The 13,708-nt window shown below is 45.1% G+C and overlaps 1 protein-coding gene across 36 annotated transcripts in view; it reads right to left on the bottom strand.

Moving 5' to 3' along the window:
- Positions 1–13,708, bottom strand: part of CLASP2 (cytoplasmic linker associated protein 2) — a 2,478,243-nt gene that overhangs the window by 669,744 nt on the left and 1,794,791 nt on the right. The gene's annotated exons all lie outside the window — the stretch shown is intronic.

Raw genomic sequence — 13,708 nt, forward strand, 5'->3', positions numbered from 1 at the left:
GCATGGTTATCCAACATCGGCAGAGGTCCAAAAACGCTATTCCATGCAGTACGACTGGCTAAAGTAAGGCTCATCATGATGATTGGTGCAACAGAACTAGGAGCAATGTATGTATTGCCTAACAGTGGGTGTGGGATGGAGGTAAAAGGGATTTAAATTTCAGATTTTGCTTGAGGCCATTTCTAAATCATGCAGTGACACAGAGTTCAGATAACATGGAGTCAAGCCTCTGTAGTGTTTTTGTACAAAATATTTAAATACTCATCGATTAAAAATAATCCATCTTTGTGCAAGTGTCTAGACATAAGGAATCAATACACCCATGACAAAAGTGCTCACTTTTTTCGAAGGAGTCCACACAAAAAAACCTGAATTACTGCAACAATCAAACACTTGCCTTTCCAAAATAACTGGCCTTTCTATCCGATTCTGTCTATCATTTACTTACTATTCATAATGCGCTTACGTACACACATCTCAGTGGAGAGAGACTCCAGAGCAATAGAGCTAAAACCTCAATTTATAGCTTGTCCAATGATGAATAAAAAAATGGAGTCCATAAAAATAAATATTCCATGGCGCAAAAGATCTTCAAACGTGCATCAAATGCAAACGTGCCCATCATGCAAAAATCGAATAGTTGGGGATGATTGGGGTTCAGATTTTATGTCCTCATGCTATGGCTATGGTGGATTGAAGGTCATAGTCATAAAATAATGTCCTGGTACGTATCCAGGGTTGAAGCACCCAATTGAATCAAGAAAAACTGAAGCTTATATGGAGAGTGATCACATTTATATAACGATTCAGGAAATCTGCTCAGCCCCAGAACACACTTTTTTTCCATCGCAAGCACACAGGGTGGTGATAGTTATAAATAATTCTATCAAATGTTGCGAGAAGACCAGGGAATGAGGCTCTTCGTGGTCAGCTCTTCTGGGATGCACAGGTGTACTTTGGTGAATGTTTACTCCCCAGAAAACAGAGTATTATGATTGGGTTGCCGAGAAAATTAAAGTTACTCATTTTAGTGACTAGAGTACTTTTAGACCCCTTTCCTCCATTCTTGTTGGCGTCCCCCAACATGGGGACAGTACCAGAATTTTTGGAAGGGAAAAAAATGAGCTCCCCTTTTCAAATTAGTATAGCGCGGGGACTCGGGCGTGGGAACGGCCCACAGAGGACCCGCCCTCTGGCACCTCACCTCAGTCCCCTTTGAACAAATTGGATGCTTAGATACCTGGTTACACTTATATTAGCCCCTGGCATACAAGCGGGGGAAGATGGGTGGGACCTATGGAAGAAAGGGGACTATGGACTATGAGTACTCTAGTCACTACGGTAACTTTAATTACTCCTACGTCCCCCATCCCCTTTCCTCCATCCATGTGGGTCATTCCACTGAACAAGGCCATAGGGTGGAGCCATGATAGCCTGCCTCATATCTAGGAAGAAGCAAACAGTCTCTGCAGAACTGCCTGACCAAACTCAGCATCGCACCTGGAGCTGGTGTCCAGGGAATAGCGCTTGGAGAAAGCCGACAGAGTGGCCAAAGTAGCTGCCCTCCTGATGCCATCTCAAGAAGCATGTCTCAAACGCGATGACTGTGGCCTTAGCCCTAACGGTATCAGCATGAATCCCCTCTGGGACCGGCTTGCCCATAGCCGTATATGCAGCTGAAACCGCCTGAACTATCCAACGTGTGATAGAAGCATGGAAACCTGAGAGCCGCCCACAAAGTGACAAACAATGTCTCAGACTTCTTGAAGGATTTCATCCAAGAGAGGTAAAACTTGAGGACCCTCGAGGTCCAAGAAATGTAGGGCCCTCTCTGCTTCGGACTGCGGGTTCGGGAAGAACACCGGCAGGCAGATCTCTTGAATCAGATGAAATGGAAAGACCACCTTGGGCAAGAAGTTTGGGTGAGTGTGCAAGATGACCTTGTCATTGTGAAACGTGGCCAAGGGCTTGCACAAAGACAACGCCTGCAGCTCGCTGACCTTGCATGCAGAGGTGAGAGCCACCAGCAAAACTGTATTTAGTGTTATCAGTCGGATGTCCACAGAGGCCATCAGCTCGAAAGGTTGGCGTGGCAAAGCTGCAAGAACCAAATTGAGGGCCCAGACCGGATGCGTCCAATGCACCGAAGGAAAAAGCCTAGACAACCCCTTGAGGTGGGCCTTAACCACCAGGTTGGCAGCCGAAAACACATGCTCAGGGGAATTAATGTAAGCCCCAATGGCTGCCAAATAAGTGCCGCATGTATCCTACTGAACTCCAGAATGAGCCAGGTGCGCTGAAAAAGCCGGTACGTCGTCCAGGACAGGTGACAGGATCCAGACCGTTGTGACAAGCCCCTGTGGCAGAAGGGCTGTGCAAATCTGTTTAGCTGTGGCGGCAGTGTGACCTATTTATTCATTCTACTGTGCTTCACTTATTGGATTGTTTGGCGAGCGAACGGAGAGTAAGTGGGGAGTAAGAGGCAGTCTCCTTTGCTCCACCCTGCAGCCGGCAGTTACTTCAGAACTTCAGAAAAAGTAAAAGGTGAAAAGGACGCCTTTACTTTTAAAATGCGCACAAACTTTTTCTTTTTTTTTTTTTCTTCTTCCAGTGACTCGCATGTCACGTGTGTAGCAGCTGAGCTCATTAGGACACCTGGTGCACCCTTGCGGCCAAAGCCCTGTGGCAGAAGGGCTGTGCGAATCTGTTTAGCTGTTTGGCGGCTTTGGCGTGCGTGCCAGAACTTACATCATAAAAGGAAAGCTCGAGTGTGAGAAGGGCAAGTGATTTTTTTTTTCTTTTTTTAATTTTCTTTTCACTGTTTGGCGGTTTGCTGCTTTGTTGCCTGGCTGTCTGGCCGGATTGCTTCCCCTGGGCAACTTGTGGCTATCCGAGAATAACAAAGCACAAGAAAGTACTGTTTGCTATTTGCTGGGACTGAATGCTCCTGCATTAAGGATTGTGTTTTGAACTCTGCCGCCTTTGTAGAACAGCTGAGTCTTTGCCGAGCGGATGTTTTTTCCTGCGGCACGGGAAGCTGCCTGACTTCAACCTGTGAAACTATCTACTGATTGGGTCGTGGCTCTTGCCTTTTTTTATTTTTTTTTTTTTATTTTATTTTTTTATTTTTTATTTATTTATTAATTTATTAGTTAAAGTTGTCTTTATTTTTTTAAGTGGTTTTTGTGTAGCAATCTTATTTAAGTGTGTTGGGATTCTTGTGGCAAACTACGAAGAGAGAAAGTTAAAATCCTTCTGCGAATTGCACAAGTGAATTGCTAAGTGCTTTCCTGTCTCGCTGTATCTTGCCGGGCTGCCAGAGGATTCTTGTCGGACAAACACATTGCTGGACATGCTTTCCTGCTTTTGAAGGACTGATCCTATTGGGTTTTACTTTATAATATACCTGTGTTCTTATTTGAAGAATTATACAATCTTTCTTTATGTCACGTCAAATCAACTCGCTAAAAGCGGGAATGCCTGAGTCTGTAGCTAATACGTATAACCTAGTGCCACCTTTACCTAAAAAGACCTTGATCAATAAAAGAATTAAAGAAAATAAAGAGAGGAAACGAGCAACTTCTCTTAATGTGGATATTCGTTCCTATTGCATCACAGATGTTGTAGGATCAGAAAAAACTTCAGCAATGCCCTTACAAATGGAAAAAACTCTGTCAATAACTGTTTCCTCGGCGCCAGAGCTAGCTATGGCCAATCAGGTGATTTGCCCTAATGTGTTTGAGACGGCCATTATTCAGCACTTGGTCTGTCCTAACACTACAGTTCTGTGCGGAGTCTCGCCGCCCATAATTCCTGTCTCTGAAGAGTCTGTAATAAATTCAGTGCCCTTAAGTACTAACTTAGAGATGGATGTGATTGCCTCAAAAACATGTATTACTAGTGTTCAACTTCAACAAGCAAGAACAGAAGTAGCGGATGCCTCAATTGCATTAGCCTATACATCAGGTGCAATATGCACATCACAAGCAGTTACTACTGTAGCGGCTAAACCGTATGCACCCCCCCTGCACCTTTATGCTCTGTTGAAGCTCAGCAGTTACTACGAACTGAATATGCTAAATTGACAGCGGTTGGTGAATTTGGAGATGATACATTAGCATCTATCTTAGCATCCAGTCCTCATGAATCTGCAACACCTGACATAATGTATATTTGCTCAAACACGGGTGATCTGATTCAATTGGCTGATCACTCACACATCCATACAAGCGAGTGTATAGATCATGCTCAAAAGCTAAATACCACCCCACCAGTTGAGACTGAGAATCCTGATTTATACAAATCTCCGGTCTTATTCGACAAATCTCCATCATCAATCTCAAATACATCTTTTGTGGCCCCAACACCTAGACGTACCAGGTTCATAGAACCTGATACTAGTCATCCTTATTTTATTTGTGATAGTCAGATGCCATTTAAAGAAAATAGGTTCTCTTTTCCTGAAGCACCAGCTTTAAACAACACGTTGAGTGCCATGAATACCGCCCTATTGTCATTGGCTAAGCTTTACGAATCATTAGATGAAAAGATGCGTTGCCAGAATAGCAAACTACATGTGTTACACATGCTTCTTAAAAAAGAACAGAAGGCACGCGTTCTGACATCTCGCTCTACTATACTCAAGATGACAAATCAATCTATTCAAACAAATACAAGTGATGCACTAGATGTGATGGTAGGCTTGCCGTCAAATTCAATACCAAATATAAAGTCAGTCTCAAGTATCACCCTTGATGCTGGAGCTCATTTAGTGGCCATCAATCCTTCTGAGGTAATGACAAAAGAACAGAGTATTTTGCCTCCAATTCCACAAGTTTCTATCCAGTCAGCACCTCTTATGCCGATTGGGATAATCCCAAAAGTACAAGGTGTATCATTTGCTCCAATATTCAGCACCTTGAAAGCTCTTCCTGTGTCCATCTTAGGTCAAACTCTACTTGAACCGGAACCAAAAAAGCGTCTACCATTTGTCAATACAAGTTCTAAGTTAAAAGTAAAGAAAGCTGTTAGACTTGTGACATCAGTCAGGAAAACACGAAAATTGAGCATAGACATTGAAAAACAGACTACTCAAGATGCTTTAGAATATCAACCACTTGATGATTTGCTTGATAGTGTAACAACATTATCTCTAAATCCATTGGATCAGAGAATTCAGACTCAAAATGGGGCAACTATATCCCAGTCTGCAATTGCAGGGGGTCCTCAACCACCATCTGTTGAAGAAAGGACATTGGCTAAGAGCTTATGTGCTGATAGAGTTCAATCCTCTGCTGTTTTTGAAAATGCTTCAAGTACTACTGATGACATCTTACACGATTTACGAGCTGAACTACGAGCCTCTTTTGACAAACAGATTAAAGTCAATGAAGCTCTTGTACAGTGTTACATTGCGCCAACTAATGAGAATAAGATTAAACAAACAAATATTACCCGCCTGCAAGATGATAAAATGCAAGCGCTTCGTGCTGATGGGATCCTCCAAGATTTGCGTGAGGAGATACGAGCTTCTTTCGCAAGATACACTAGAGAAAATGAAGCATTTACACAAACTGTTAGGTCAGTTAACAAGGGCTCACTGGGTAAAATCGATTTAACTGCCCAGGATTATCAAAGGGCTATACCCGGTACTTAACCCTTGTTAGTTGGACCTCCAAAACTTCAAAAAATAACAGCACAGGACACTGTGGATGTGGGAATTAGGGGTTCATCATCTTCTATCATGCTACCTATGAGCAAACATAGTGAGCATATCCCAGGGTCATCTAGACTTGTCGGTAAATCGCAATTTAAAAATCACCATCGCCTTCTTATAAAATGTCGTGGTCACCCATTCCCCACTTATGACCTTAATCGAGCCAGCTTTTTGAATATCTGTGCTGATATCGCTGCTCTCGAAGATTTAACATCAGCTGATATTAGCTTGGTTGAATTTATTAGTGACCAAGATCTAACAGAAGCACGTTTATATGTACAATCAAGAGTGGTTTTAAACACGCTCTGGCTGGCTCGGACTGCCTTTTATAATTTGGGCTTTCTACTATCACAAGATGTGCTCCATAATGATCTGAAACAATCCAATAATCAACATCCGAAAAGTCGAATGTATGGTGACAACATAGCCTCCACGAGATCGGGGGCAGGAGCTGCACATAATGTATGGACCCGTGACAGTGATAATTTGAGATCGTAACCATCCCAGAAGACGGAATCTGTTAGTCTACTCTCTTGGAACACTAGAGGTCATAGACACTTTATTAATAATGTAAACAACAACCTCTTCCAGTTTGATATACTAGTGTTTCAGGAGACATGGCTTCGCAATACACCAACATGGGATCAATATAATATCTTTGTGGTACCAGCCATAGAGCCGGTGAAGGGACGACCTATGGTCGGGCTCCTCATGGCCTTCCGAAAGAATAAGAACATTGAAATTATTTGGCACAGATCACCGTCACCCTGCTTTCAGTATGTAAAGCTTCATGTTGGAGAAAGCTTTTATGCCATGATAAACATCTATTGGGGGAAAAAACATATATCCTCAAAGGTTTTCTTTGAAACTTTGATCATGATCCTTGATCAATTATTATTAGATGTTACCATTACCAACACGTTTATAATGGGGGATCTGAATCTTCACCTCTTAGCTCCTAATCTCTCGAGTCCCATGTCTGATGAACGTCGCTGGTTAACTCTAATGGCTGATCGCAATTTTGTAATGGTTAATGGATCTATACCTGGGGATGTACCTCCTAAACCTACATGGCACAATGGTAATAACCATGTAACGTTGGATTACATCTTTGTTAATACTCTTTTTTTGAATAATATAACTATGTTCTCCATTAAACCAACTATTCTGAGTGATCATAGTTTACTACATCTAAAATATGATTGGGCTGAAACGAATAAACTCCCTCAGAATATGAATGTGACTAATCTATACATTAATAATGCTGGTAATCGATTAAAATGGACTCACAGAAAATTATGTCAGCTCAGAGATACCCGTGGGAACAGTATACTGGTAATAATGAATGTCTTAGTGGTTGTTATGTACATGCCATACAGCGCTTTTCAATACAGAGGGCGTGTCCTAAAGGCTCCACCCAGGTTCATCGTCATGCCTTCGATTTAGAAGTAAAATATAGAAAGAGTGAATTTAGAAAGCTTGTTAGGAGGCTATAAAATGGGTACACTCTTGTTCCGGGCTCTAAACAAGATCAGACCAAACGATTACAAAAGGAGTATAAAAATTGGCTTAGACATCGCTGTACCTCCCAATACCAACTTGATGGGGAGGCGATGTTGAAACAAATCATCCCCAAATCATCGGCAGGAATATGGGCTCTGTTAAATAACACCGCGGTTAAAAACCAACATTCATTACAGGCGAATTCCATCCCCCAAGAATCTTGGAATGATTTTTATGGCAATATATACACCTCGCCTTTCCTAGATCTTGATATAACCTGGGATAACATTACAGCTAATCATACTGTTAATTTTGGCCGCGAGGATATACTGTTTTTTATATCTAAATTGAGTGTATCCAGAGCTGCCGGACCAGATGGGCTACATAATGCCATGATAAAGCAAAATAAACATTTGTGGTCAGACATTCTATTTCATATGTTTCAACACATTATGTTAACAGGTTTAGTGCCCGCGAATTGGAAAACATCAATTATTCTCCCGATATTCAAGAAAGGAGACAGGACAAGTCCAGCATTATATAGACCCATTGCTTTGCTTGACTGTCCGGGAAAAATTTTTGCCCGTTTGATCCTAGGTGAGTTTAACCATTGGTTAAATCAACTCAATTACAGAGATCCTTTTCAAACTGGGTTTGTTCCAGGGTTAGGCACTGCCATCAATTTGATCACTTTAAAGGCTATTATTCACCTGAACAACCAACGCAACCAGCCAATTTATATGGCTTTTGTTGATTTTAGGGCAGCTTTTGATTTGGTCCCAAGGGAATTGTTATTTAAAAAATTGATGGATTTAAAGTGCCCCTGGCATATCCTAAAATGGATAATTCAATTACATTCAAACACCTCAATTTCTATTCGCCTGAACAACGAGGGCCTCTTGTCCGAACCCATACAGACCACTCGGGGTGTGAAGCAAGGATGCCTGTTAGCGTCCGCCTTGTTTAATTACTTTCTTTTGGATTTTGGCACTAGTATTGAGGGGCTGATTGTTGATTCTCCGAAATTACAAGGTGTAGCAATTAAGTGGCTCTTGTACGCCAATGACATGGTGTTACTGTCCAAAACGCCCATTGGCCTATGTAATCTGCTAAATGCATTAGATATATATGCTAAACGTAATTGTATTAGCATTAATACTTAAAAAACTCAAGTAATGCAATTTGGAGTGAATAGAGGTCAGAAAACATGTTGTTGGCAACTTCAAGGCACTGATTTGCTGCTTGTAAGATCATACATCTATTTGGGGGTCTGTGTGGCTAGCAAATTGTCCGATAAAATGCAGGAACATCGTCTGCAACTAAAACATTCGAGTGCATTATCTCAACTACGTATAATCCGGGCAAAATATTGCAAATTTTCTATTGACCCTATGGTTATATTTTACAAGCAAAAATATGTGCCTACCATTTTGTATGGTTCTGAAGCCGAGATATGCCAAACATACACATATTGGGTTAAATATGAAAGCAAGTTTTGGAAAAGATCGCTCATGCTTCCAAATTCTGAATCTATTTCTATCATTAGATACGAACTGGGGCTTATATCCCTTTACGCTGTGTATAAATGGAAGGTTTGTTTATTATATCGAAAATGTATCATGAAAGATAGCACTAATGGGCTACTTGACATCATAGCTAGCTACTTATTGTTATCAGATGAAATCTTTCCAATGAAATGGCGTACTTCTGCTAGAAAATTCTTTAAAGGAGCTGATGTCTCTGAAATCTTGCTTATCGAAAATCCCAATAAAGCCAAAACTAAGTTGTGGGAATCGACTGGATCAAAACCCGTGATGCATGCATGAAAATAATTAAATTTGGGTCGAATCCTTTTGCCTTAAAAGCACAAGGCCATATAGAAACTTATTTAAGACAATCTCCAAATCCGACACATCGTGCAGATTTCATGCGCTTTAGATTGAACATTTGGCCTACAAGAGAGATCCTGTTTAGATGGAAGAAGACATCTGCTCAAACTTGTCGATTCTGTCATAAACAGATAGAAACAATGAAACACTTAGTGGTAGAATGTGTTAGTCTTTTATCATCAAGAATAAATTATTTTAAGCACTTGATCAACAAGACGGTGGTTATGCATGATGAATTATGGTTAATATTATTTAGAGGACACTCAAAACAATTAAGGTACGCGCTTGTGAATTATCTAAATTCATTGAAAATTAGGTTACCAGAGATTAATGCTGTTCAAGAAGAAGAGATGTAACAACTATATGTATCTCATGTTATTTAACTCTGAGAGTGAATCAGGTCCAAATCATGTGCAAAATCTGAAGGTGAATTATTTAAAAATTAGTGAAATTTAAGTTATCAGAGATTAACGATGTTAAAGAAAGAGCGATGTGATAAATCTTTTAATTTTATGTTATAATTTCGAAAAGTGATGTATGTAATAACTGCATAAAGATTCGACGGTTGTGTATTATGAAATATTGTAAAATTGAATGTAATATATATTTATCTTTATATATTTTTCTTTTTTCTTTTTTAAAATTTGTAATGATATGTTGAAAGGTCAGGTTTTAATGATCAAAACAACAATAAAAAAAAAGAAAATAGCAGAATTTGGTCTTATACTGGAATGGAGTAGAGGGCTTCCTGGCCTGTTGAATGATGCCCCAGTTGTAATTGGAAATTTGAGCATGCTGAAGCCTCAGCTGGTCAGGAACCAGGGTGTCGGTGCCAACCTGGCCGGGACCGGATGTTCCACTGTCCTGCCCTGCTCCGTCAGGAAGCCCCTGTTGGGGAGAAGAAGGTGGACGGGCCCCTTGGAGCACACCAGCAGCACATCCGAAAACCAGGTTCTCAAAGGCCAGTTGAGGGCAATCAGGAAGCCTCGTACTTGTGAAAGGTCCGCCTGAGCAGAGGGGCGGCAGGAACGCATGACACCTGCGGCCGTGCCAACAGATCTGGAAGGCTCTCCCAGAGATCCCCGAACCTGTTCTGCCCCTGAAGCAAAATGGGGGCACTTGGAATTCAGAGAAGATGGAAACAAGTCAAGGTCTGCGAACCCCTAACGCTGCAACGGACAAGGAGTCAGTGTGCAACTCCCACTCTTAGGTGTTGGACCCCAAGCGGCTCAGCTGGTCTGCTTCTACTTTGCTGTCCCCCCAGGAGGTGGACTGGTAAAATCCATATCCCCTCCATCGGAGCCCATTCTCATATCTATACTGACTCCATGCAGAGGGGTGAGGGGGGGAAACGGGTGCCACCCTGCTTGTTCAGGTATTGTAGAAGAATTGTCCGTCCTGACCAGAACAGACCTGTCCCTGGTGAGGAGGGCGAGGCCCAATGCCCTGAGCTCGAGCAGACTGATACGCAGGAGGGCGTCCACTCTGGACCATGCACCATGAATCGCGTAGCCCTCTCCAGAGTAGCAGCCCCAGCCCGAAAGAGAGCAGTCCGTTGTCACTACTAGGTGAGGTTCTGGTTGGGGTAAGGGGCTCCCATAGAAACATCCCTGCCCGTCAACCACCAGCAAAGTTCGGGTAGGAGGAGCGGGGGTATTGGGATCCGGTCCAACTGAGACCCAGCCTCCTGATCCCAATTGGCCACCAGGTGGTGCCTCATCTTGAGGCGAGCATGCTGCGCAGTCATCACACAGGAGGCTATCAGCGCCAGAAGGTGCTGTAACCACAATGCCTAGGTGGTTGAGTTGGCCATCAAGGGCCCTATCGACTTACGAAGGGAGTGGAGCCTCTCGGGCGTGGCGAACGCTCACTGTACGGCCATGTTCCAACACACCCCTGGGAAGACCAGATCCTGGGAGGGGCACAACTTACTTCCTCTGGTTGAGGGAGACCCCCAGCTGATGATGAATATCTGCCAATCTATGGCAGGAGTGTAACACTCCTGCAGGTGAAATGGCCCTCACCAGCCAGTCGTCCAGATAAAGGTGTAGGTGAGGGCCCTCCAAGAGGAGACCACCCACCACTGCGTTCATCAACTTTGTGAAGACGCAAGGGGCTGAGTCCAAGCCGAAAGGCAGTCCCTTGTACTCAAAGTGATACGACGATCGCGAACCGCAAAAACATCCAATGCGGCTGGTAAATGGGGACATGCATGTATGTATCCTTGAGGTCTAGGGAATACATGCAGTACCCTGCACACAGACTCTGCTATGTGCGCTCTAGTAATCATCTTGAAGCGTTTGAGGGGTGAAGACAGATTGAGAAATGACAGGTCCAGGACTACACTCAAGCCAGCCTGGTTGTTCTTGGGTATCACAAAATCCTGAAGTAGAAACCAGAGCCCCTGTCTGACCGAGGAACCGGTTCCACCGCCTGAATCTCCAAGACCGAAAGGACCGCCTGTAAAAGAGCCGGGGACCCAATCTGACGAAGAGGAGAGGATGGTAAGAGGAAAAGGAAGATGAAGACTGAAGCCTGTGAAGACTTTAGATTGGATCCAAGTGTTATTGCATAGACGCTTCAAGCTGTCCTTCTGGGGAGCTGTTTTCCCTGACCATGACGTCACTGTTTCTTGGCATGAGAGGCAGGAGCAGAGGAGGAGGAGCGGAAAGACCTGTGCAAAGTCCTCTGCTCTTTCCTCCTGTAGCTGGTCGACCTGTCAGGCCTGCGCGTACCACGGTCCCGAAACGCCTTGACGCCAGTGAAAGCAGAGGGCTTGAATTCGGTCCTGCCCCAAGACTGTGGGAAGGACTTTTGCCTAGCTTTGTCAGGATGGCCAACGACTTGGCGGTTTGAATGGAGGTTTTCTTCTTTGTCAAGTCGTCATCGATTGACGAATGAAAAAGGTCCACACGCTCAAAGGGCAGATCTAGGATTCGCTCTTGCATATCAGCGGAAAATGTTGTGGCATGCACCCACCCCATCCTTCTCATCTCAACCCCCAGACACAGCCCTCTGCTGGCTGTGTCGATGTGGGAGACCGAAGACTCCATGAGGTCCTGGGCAACAACTTGGGCATCCGCCATACCGGCCTTGAAAGAGGCTTGCCTCTCCAGAGGGAGGTCAGGCAGAAACTCCCTGAGCTCCCGCCACAGCTTCTGGTTAGCCGCGGCTAAAAGGGCGTAAGCATTAGCTTGCCGCAGATGCAGTCCTGACATGGCATAACATTGTTTGCCCAAAGACTCAAGAACCTGGTCTTGCTTGGAAAGACAACTGGAGGTGGCTCCCAACGAGGAAGACAATGAAGACTAAGGCTTAGAATAGAGGGAGGCCGCAGCCACCACTGAAGAATGCGGCTGAGGATGGGAGGCCAGGAAGATTGGCTGCCTGTCCGTCAGCCTTAACCTGCTGTCCAACCTCTTGTTCATGTGACAGGCACTGGCGCCGGCACCGCTGGAGGAACAGGCTGAGAACCCAGAGGAGGAGGCCAGGGAGGCACCACCTGTGTGATCACCTCCTTCACTATGTCCTTGAGGTGCCCCATCATCTGAGTGGAACGCATGAGGCGGAAGCGCTCGAAGAAGCAGTCCGCGCTAGTCGCCTGGTCCCTAGGGGGCAGGCCATCCCAAGCCCTGGGTCTCCGCTCCTGGTCAAAGCGCAGAGGCGCGTGTAGCCATGAGGCATGTAGCCGCAAAGCCATGATGGATAAATGTACCCCTGAGGAGACCAGATGCCTGTACACCACAATCCACCGCCGGTTCCAGAGGAAAGGGGACTGGGACCTTCTTGCAAGGCCTATTCAATGGGCGAAACAAAGGCGTGCCCTGATTCGAATCCAAAATGGGCGCCGGCCAGGGAGGCACCACCTGTGTGATCACCTCCTTCACTATGTCCTTGAGGTGCCCCATCATCTGAGTGGAACGCATGAGGCGGAAGCGCTCGAAGAAGCAGTCCGCGCTAGTCGCCTGGTCCCTAGGGGGCAGGCCATCCCAAGCCCTGGGTCTCCGCTCCTGGTCAAAGCGCAGAGGCGCGTGTAGCCATGAGGCATGTAGCCGCAAAGCCATGATGGATAAATGTACCCCTGAGGAGACCAGATGCCTGTACACCACAATCCACCGCCGGTTCCAGAGGAAAGGGGACTGGGACCTTCTTGCAAGGCCTATTCAATGGGCGAAACAAAGGCGTGCCCTGATTCGAATCCAAAATGGGCGCCGGCCTAGCAGGCTCGGCCACGTGCCTATCTGCCATTTTGGGGCCTTGCGACACGCCCTGGGTGGGAGGGCGCGAAGGCTCGGACATGGAAGGACACGCCGTTGGTCCCCGAACCCGAAACAGCAGTGTCAACCTCAGAGATGACTCTGGCAGGAGCTGCGCCCTCGGCCGGCTGGCCGGTAGTCGAAACGCCCCGGCTCACAACCTCAGAGCGAGCTCCGGTAGGCTGTGCGCCACCGGCACCTGTGGCGGTATTTGTGCTGATCGTGCCGAGGACCGACTCTTGGCAGTAGAACCCAATGATCCTTTACCCCTTGGGCTCGTAGAAGAGGATGAACTTGATCACCCTTCTGAGGACAGCCTGGTAGGTCCTCTCATCCCCTCGGCT

Source organism: Ambystoma mexicanum, chromosome 5p (genome assembly GCF_040938575.1).
Source record: "Ambystoma mexicanum isolate Mex_15411 chromosome 5p, UKY_AmexF1_1, whole genome shotgun sequence".
Lineage (NCBI taxonomy): Eukaryota > Metazoa > Chordata > Amphibia > Caudata > Ambystomatidae > Ambystoma > Ambystoma mexicanum.